We start from the raw sequence: 9,437 nt of genomic DNA, 5'->3' as shown, positions 1-9,437 counted from the left end.
GATGTTCATTGTATTTCTACTAACAAAATTAATACTAAATGAGACAAATAAGACTATCAGAATATAACAGAAATAAGTTTTGGAGTGATAATCTTATTGATTCGTGTCACCGACATGCTCATAACTTGCGCACGTGATAAATAATTAATTAAAAAAGGATATAAATATATTATATAGTTAGACACTTTTCGGATATATATCTGTTGCTATACACAGCCTGGTGTGGCGACAAACGCTGCCTGGCTCTAACATATATCCGACTCTTTTCTTAGTTTTGGGTGTCATGTGACATTATTCATACAAAATAAAAGTGACTGTTAACAATTTTTTTAACGAGTTGTCGTTTTCTTTTACTTTAGTCGTGTATTATTCAGAGTAATTTGCTTAATTATTCATAGAATAAATTATGTATAAGACATTTCTTAGCTAAACAATATAATAGAAAAAAAATATATGTGTTTTAAATCTGGCCTGTCAGATGGGTAAGCAGTAAAGAACAAGTACTAAGCTAATAAAGTATGCTTAAAGTATTGCTTAGGTGTTATATATACTTAGGTACCATGTATAAAAAATAACCTTTATATTTATAAAGTCAACTGATTTTAAGCTAAACACATGATCAGATATGGTACGGCTGGACCACAGAGTACATTATATAATATAGGTATAGAGTTGTCAGTCAATTTCAAGGCGAAAGCGACATCGCGTGGGAAGTTGACGAAACTTTTCTCGGTTATACCTACATATACGAATAACATAAATATCTGTATTATGGTTATTTTAATTGTAATATTAATTTTACACAGGAATTCCGCCAAAAATTTAATGGCAGAATGACTGAAATGTAGATATTAGGAACTTAAGTTACAATAAATAAAAATATTACTTCCTTCTTCTTTTATTGTAATACTGTATAGCGAATGTTTGCATTATATCCTCCTCATCGTGCGTCGAAATTGCTCCTCGAAGTATTTTATTGATGGACTGCACCAATTACATATAAATATCATAGTAGGTATAGTAAATATCTTGTCAGTCAATTCGGCTCTTTGCATTTTAAGGAAATAAACGGAAATCAATATAAACTCAACACGCAACGAACACCAAACAAGTAACAACAACAATAATGAGATGATAAGCAAAGCGATGGCGGCAAATAAATTAATAAACAACATGGCGATTGGCGGATATCTACTGTGTAGGCGGGCTAAGCGGGTGTGTGTATCAATCAGTGCCCTCTATAGACAAGCTGACAAAATTAATTTTAATGTGATGGTATTGTATGAATCAAGAAATGATCTATGTGCAAACGCCGTGGGCTGGACCATCTGACGGTCCGGTGGATGCCTCACATCATATGATTCGGCGTCACACTCCGGATAACGGTAATAATAATAATTTTGTACGATGGACAATGCGATATACTATCGAATATGGTCGGTACCGGACCGCGTCCGATGGTTCGGCCGGACCAATTCCGATCGTGTCCGTAGGCTATTAATGCAGCCATTGCCCTCACTATTGAAAACAGTGGTAACTTCCTTCCAAGCTTATTTTTTTAGACGGGCAATTCCGGCTAGAAAAGCCAATGCTAGGAATCATTGATCGCGACTTCTTTGCTAAAATAAATCGGATGTCTGTTATTCCATTAAAATTAATACGACATAAATACAACCAAATAAGCAACGATAAACCATAATAAATAAAATAAAGCAGAAAATAATTACGATTACCTCAGGTTTTCCTTTCTTTTATCTATAAGAAAGAGTGAACGGGCGGGCCATTTGGTTTTAGTTCGTTATATTTATTTAGAGCATTGGTAACAAGACCGTCAGCTGAAAACAAAATACAATAAAATAATAATAACAGTTAAATTATTTTTCAATATCGAGTATATAACAAGAAGAACCCCCGTTAGGTTTATCGGCAAACAAAATTTCTTGTTCTACATCAAGAAGTTAGTTAGACGTGACCTCCACGAGACCTTTATATTTTTTTTATTGTTTCTATTATCTTATTCATTTACTAAAAAGACCGACACCATAAATGTTACTAAAAAGTGTTAAAACTTAGTGTAGATATAACAGCCAATTGCAGGTCTCTTTAATAAATCAAATTTGAGATAAGAGTCAAGGGTACGGTGACATTCTACAACATTTATCAAAAATAATTAAAGAAAATGATAATACAGATTATTTTTCCTATACCTAAAACTGCAAGTATATTACTTATTCAACCATTTCTGTGTGAAGAAAATTTATTAACTTAATAGTTTTAATTTTTGCCTTTATTTGCCTTAGAAAAAAACGGTTTTTTACCGATTAGAAGTTTAGTCAAGCCTTTACTCGCCTTACAGAACAGCGACGAACGGCACAACCTCCAGTTCGACGTCGAGCTGTCATGAGTTTGTGAGTTTGAATTTCAACAGCGGTAAGTTCGACGTCGAATTGAAGGCTAGCTCGCCGTCGAGTACAGCCACAATGCAATGGTTACGTTAGAGAATTGCACAGCAGGAGTCGAAAGCAAACATTTATCGACCCTTGCCAAGGACTCTCGCATTTTTTTAGTATTCTTTCAAGTTTTAATGCAGTATTATTGAACTATTTTTTTTAAATATTGTTATTAAAATAGCCTAGTAGTTTACTAGACCTAACGAGGTAATTTTGATATCCATTAAAACCTACATTACTTCCAATAGTATTATGAATGTTACCAAATTATATTACTTATATACAATTATTAAACCTCGTTTTCTAAAATGCATTAAAACAACGATATTTATAATGCACAAGTTCATATGAAGTCGAAGTTAAGATCTAATCTAATCGGTGAGGATTTCATAATTCCAACTACTTTTACAATACAACAGAATATGAGAACATAATAATAATATGAGAAAAATACACGTAAGTGAGGAGGTAGTCACTTTAATTAGTCACAAACCTCTAAATTCTAGAACAAATAAACATCGCAGCACAACAGTGAGACTTACCATCTTATTTCTCAAGGCGACGAAAGCAAGTGCCGTGCCAGTTTAGAATTTTCGGGTTTTTCAAGAATCTTGAGCGGCCCTGCATTGTAATGGGCATGGTGCATCAATTACCATCAGCTGGACGTCCTGCTGGTCTCATCTTTTATTTTCATTAAAAAAAAGTATCGTGTAAATTTCCGCTGTACCCTTCCAATTCGATTGTGTTCCAAATTTGTGAACATTATTCAATATATCAAGGGTGCGGACGAAAGAACAGTAGAGATTTTTTTATGTTTTAATTTTTTTGAAAAGTTTGGCTGTACCTACGAATGATAACCAAGTACTTTAGACGCTTTATTGCGAGCCATGATACACATGAGGTACGAAAGTTATTTTTCTATCGAGAACAACGCCTAGATCTCGTTTCATTTACCACAAATAGACGTTCCTGTTTTAAAATATCAGTATGAGGGGAAGGGGTAGGCTTGTTAGTGTTATGTACCTATGCAGAATAACATTTGGATACGTTCAGCGGGCCTACCATGAACTCTTATTGCGATTCAATTGATAACTTAAAATGAACTGCTTTGTTATTTCGTACCACGACGTGATTAGAGCTATCTACTTTAGGTTGACATCAAACCAAGTGGGAAAGTGAATCGCAAACTGTTATTTCGTTCATTCATACGTGCCATGAACTAATATTTCAACCTAAACTGGATAGCTTATGTGTCAAAATGAGCGAAACAAAAAAGTTACTATTTATTAGCGGAAAGTGAATCGTTTTGTAAATAACTTGTCAAAAATAGCGAAAACATACAGAAGAGGAAAATGAAATTAATGAAAAAGAGATGAGAATACTTTATCGGACCTTTTTGTAAAACAAAATACTGAAAATAAATACCGAAAATACTTAAGACGATGCAGTAAGGGCCCTATGCTATTATAGGCTATAGCCTGTTCACAAGAACGAATTTAAAAAAATGTACTCTGTGCCCCTGTCAAATCAAACATCAATGGAGGTGCGTTAATGACTCATTATTTTTACGAAAACTAACACTTAATTTCAGTGGAACGATAAAAAATTTGCCCTCAAAAAAAAAGGTTAGTCAGCAAAACAAAGCTAGGCGTCGTACTGGTGGTGATGCAGCGGAGGATCTAATTAATTTAACTTCCATACAAGAGAAATAGTTTTAAATTAATTCGGCATCCCGAGAAATTATTCTTGCTTTCGTAAATCGCCTATTTTTTGGCTATTTTTTAATATATACATTATGCACAATTCACAAGCAGTGATTTTAAACAAAAATGTATTAACAAATAATCAACTACCATCTAACATTTCATCAGTTTGTTTATATTAGGGGTGGGACAGTCGCCTTAAAGTGACGTTTTCAGAAAACTGTAGTGCCATCTGTTAGTTGGCCCCAAAATTAAATCTTTGTCAGCTGTCACTCTCTTTGAAACCTGCCTACTGGTCATAAAATGGCGGCTACTCTCGTGTTCCATTTTGCATATTTTTGGTATTGAAATCGAAGTGTAAGTGCGTCGAGTCAAGCCTTGTGTTCCTCCGCCTTGCTGTTGCGAATTCACTCCAAAAATCTCCTTATTCTGTAAATTTCTACTTTTTGTGATAGAGACACTTTTGCTTGTGGAATTTATGAACTTTGGTGTAATGCCGAGACGTTGTGCTTTCGGTTGTGCGCTCCATGGTAAGTAAATTATTCTCTTAAATCTTAACAGTATAGTTTATTGACTAATCTAGTGATAAATAAAGTATCATATAAGGTTGGTTCTACTCTCAGGTTCTAGTACCGGTCCGTAGATTGAATTTGCAATCATGGTTAAAACTATTATAAACATACCGGTTTTCTTTATCTTGCCCCAAAGATTAAACTCCAATCCCTCAAATCACCTTATGTCAGACTTCAGACTCCCCCTGACTTATATGGTTTAACACACTTAATAATAATTGACAGCTGTGCTGGCTCAGATGCTGTCAAATTTCCTGAGCAGTTTAAAACTTGGGTCAGTCTTGTTGGTGGAAACCCTGAAACATCTGATTTTGAATATTATAAGAAGAAGAGAATTTGTGATATATACACAGAAATCGTAATCAACGGCACATTGGCAGTTCCGATGCTTCATCTGCCTGGTAAGTCCCCTAATTTAACACATATTGAGTTAATATTCGATTCTATTCCTTATTCTGTCAGATTTAGTCACACCACTAAGAATCTTTGTTGAATTGATGGTTTTTCTGAAGGTATATTGTATCATTCTGGAAACACCTGATTTTCTTACACAGTTGTGATTACAAAATTCAATGGTAGCATTTCTAGCTGAAACTGGTTTATTATCAGTGTAAATCATTAAATTGATAAAACATAATCTTTACATATTCACATTAATTTTCAGGACAAGTTCAGAGTCAAGTAATCTTAGGACAAGCTTCATCTACACAACATTGAAAAGTTGAAACAATATTTTAATAACACAACTATAAATGTTATTTTGTATAGTTGGTGCAGATCGATCAATCGAATTTTGTCTGGAAAATTAACATATGTGGGTGAAGACGAAACAAAAACAGCTGCCCAACAATATTATGATAAACATAAATATTATAAAAATAAAAAATAATATGCAAACATTGCTTTTTATTTCTCACTCCCAATTACCTCAATACCAACACTACTCAATCCTATCCTTTATGTTCTATGTTGTGGCAAAATTAAATAACTAACTCTACGCGCAATTTCAACATGGTAAAAAATTGCAATACCTACATTAAAAAGTAGAGTTAGTTATTTAATTGCGTCACAACATTAAAAATTGATTTTATAATTTCGAGCTTATATATAGTTATTTTCGGGGCCAATTTCCAGATGGCGCTAGTCTTCAAATAGACAGCTCATAATGCGTAGAGAGGGCTCTCTTTTCTCTATATATTATTATACTCTTTGGTTTATATTTTGAGTGAATCGCCTACTAAATAGTACCTAGCTTTTGATTTTGACAAGTCGAGGCTGCGGGCGAGGCGGTTGTCGAAGTCTAGTCTATGCGTTTTTTGCTTAGCGAATATCGATTGTCATAGAAGAATTGTCAAACTATTCTACCTTGATTACTTCCATAAAAAGCCGTAAATTTCATTGCGCTTTTTTTTTCTAGTGCTGCGTGAGCGAAGTTAGTGAATATGAAATTGACACTGACACTACCCAGAAGTTTTGCGAGCCGAGAAGCGCCTTGTGCCATACACGATCAAAGGCCTTCGCTATATCCAGGCTAACTGCCAGGCCTTCCCCCTTGCTTTCGATAGCCGCCGCCCATCTATGTGCTAGGTATACCAGAAGAAACATGTACCGTATCTGGCAAGGGGTTGCCACGATATTAAGTGTCTGTCAATGAATAACGTGATTTTTAATAAGATAGTGAAGGTAATACCGTTAAATCGCACTTTATTCTTTGATGTATTTATATCTTTAATTTACACACCTTTAGTACCGTTTACCTGCCTAAGCCACTGTAACCCAAACTCCATAATGGTCCATCGTTCTTACCTGTGTAGGGAGCTTGCGCTGATAACCTTTCAGCTTTTATAAAATTGCGTAGGTCTGGGGTCCACGGACTCTTAGACCATAAGAGATTTTATGAAATTATTCTTGTATGTTATGGGCCTATAATAAATAAATAATTACACAAAAAAAAACTCAAGCAAATAACATACAAAAATTTTAAACGGTTGAAGTTCATATTATGTTCAATTCAATTCATTTTATTATTTTTCATAAACACAGGCAAGTAAGGTACCTGCCTGTGTTTATGAAAAATAATAAAATGGGTGATTATCTGGTTTTTATTAGTGCCGCAATGTTTTGGAAGAAATGCACAACCATTTCTGTTTAGTTCATTTATACAGCTAGATGACTATGACAGCTGTGAAAACGTCGAAAAAAAAATTGAGATTGACAAATAAACTCTATTTTGAGCAATGCACGCACATTATTATAGTGTCATACAAATTGCGAGTGTAAGACGTAGCTTGCCACACACACTAAAGTAATAAATCGGGCCTCTTTTCATTGATTGTCTAACAGCAAGAGGCTCTATCTAGACGTATAAATAATTATCTACGCCTTTCTGTTTCAATATCATTGTAATTTTGGCGTTGTAAGTGATCAAGAGCACTAGTACTCTTCTCGGTTTATCACACTCCAAACTTATTTAAATAGTTACACTTAACTAACTATATTGAGTAACAACAATCATAATTATCATCAGCCAGAAGATGTCCACAACTGGACAAATACCTCCCCCAAAGATTTCCACGATGATCGGTCCTGCGCTACCCTCATCCAATGTATTCGGGCGATCTTGACCAGAACGTCGGTGACAACAATATTAATTAATAATTATAACTGCGTCTTAAATCTTAAATAATATTAGCAGGCGAGTGGTATTTATTAAATTAAACACATTGTTATAATAACCATTTCAATTTATTCAATTAAAATATGAAATAACTTACGTGTACAGTAAAAATAAGTTGCTTTAGATGTTTGCCGACGTGTAACTAAACAAACAGAGCGCTGATAATAACCATAACCATAGACAATAAGTTTAGAAGCTCCGTTGAATGCAATCATGTTCAACGTCCATAGACTATATAGAGCGGGGACACACAACAGACAGCGCACATTATTGTCTATGTGTACGGCAGAACGTCGCCTAAACTGCGATTCAAACCGCTATACTTACCACATGTACTAAAATATATTCTAAATGACTACATTATTGTAATTTGCATAAGGTACATACATATATATGGACAGTTTGGGACGTACAGTTGTGTTTAGCGCTTAACAGAATGTCCTATAGATAGTCTATGTTCCTCACCTTCGTTCCATTATCCGATATCTTAAATATTTACACTTAAAACTAATTAAACATTTTCATGCGTCTCTCGGTGAAATGAAAATGACGTTTAACATTTCGATCATCGTTTGTCTGCTGTGGAACAAAAGTAAGGTGACATAAACTATGGCGGCTCAATCAACACTAACTAATGCGACGTTCTGATATGTCTTGAAAATGAATCTGGAATCGGGAATTCCAGGCGGAAACCGTGCCTTGGAATTTGGCTTTGCAGATAGAAAGCATGTACCCGGACCCACGCCCGAATGGAACTGCTACTTATGGTTAAATATAACGATATATTGCTTATTCATTCTCTCAAACTTCCGTCCGTTACTATATAGCTAATAAATTGTGCTATTACCTGACTCCGTCCCGTTATTTCATGACTAAATCATCCGCCACTATCTTATGTATCACCTAGTGAGGTTTCAAACAATATACTAATACGCCTCACACGTTATAAATTATATAAAAATAACAAAAACGCACATAAGTTTAATGACTGCATTAAACCTAAGCCTATAAAGTAGTACAGAAAAATAATATTTATTAATAGTTACACGTTGTTACCATTTATTAATCAGCTCAAATTTTACGTATATTTAAGTGCAATGCGATCAAAGTGGGAAAGACCAATGCAGCTGGATCATTCGCATCGGTAATGGTGTTTGTAATTTAGGGTTGAAGACTCGATCCAACTAACTATATAAATAGAAATCGTGTGAGGCGCCCTAAAAATATCTACTAAGTTACAAATGTAGGTAGCTACATAATCGTCTAATCATAGGGTCAACAACGCAACTATGTCCTACTTACGTTAAACTATAAACAAAACTCCGATCGGATACATGTCGACACTTACATATTACAATATAACCAACATACTCGTACAATACTATAAATATTACTCACCTTACATAATTCAGACAAAAATAAAACAACACAAGCGTATTAATTGCAATAAAATTAACTAAAAACGATGCACAATATCTGGCAACAATAAAATTCGATAAAAACTATAATTATTGCAAAATTCATGAGAAAATAATATAATAAAAAAAAGATTGCACAAAAAGTAACAACTTTCATCATCAATCGATAATTGAGACATATAAAAATAAAGCTACATAACATCATAAACAAAAACATTCAAAAGCTTAATAATCAGTCATCTGAAATTACTAGCAAAGGCACTCCTGAAAATGAAAACTTCGGGTCTTACTCTAGAATCGGGAAGTGACTACAAAACGCCAACAAACCGTTGCGTCATTACGTCGCGTTTGAGATTGTTATAAAGAAAATAGTTATTTATGCAACTGTTGTGTAATAAACGGTATTGAAACACGAATGTGGGTTTATGATAATAGTATCACATGAGTGTTTTAATACCTAATTATCAACAGTTGCATACAAGACGTTATCAACAGTTCTACACTCATAATATGAATCCTCTATAAAAGATTCTAAAACAGCTTACTGCTAACAGTGAAATAGCCAGTACTAATAACCATTACATCATCCAAACGAGTGTTGTAATTAAAACGGATGA

This window comes from Leptidea sinapis, chromosome 7 (assembly GCF_905404315.1).
Source record: "Leptidea sinapis chromosome 7, ilLepSina1.1, whole genome shotgun sequence".
NCBI classification, from domain to species: domain Eukaryota; kingdom Metazoa; phylum Arthropoda; class Insecta; order Lepidoptera; family Pieridae; genus Leptidea; species Leptidea sinapis.
Note: the sequence above shows the minus strand (reverse complement) of the source record.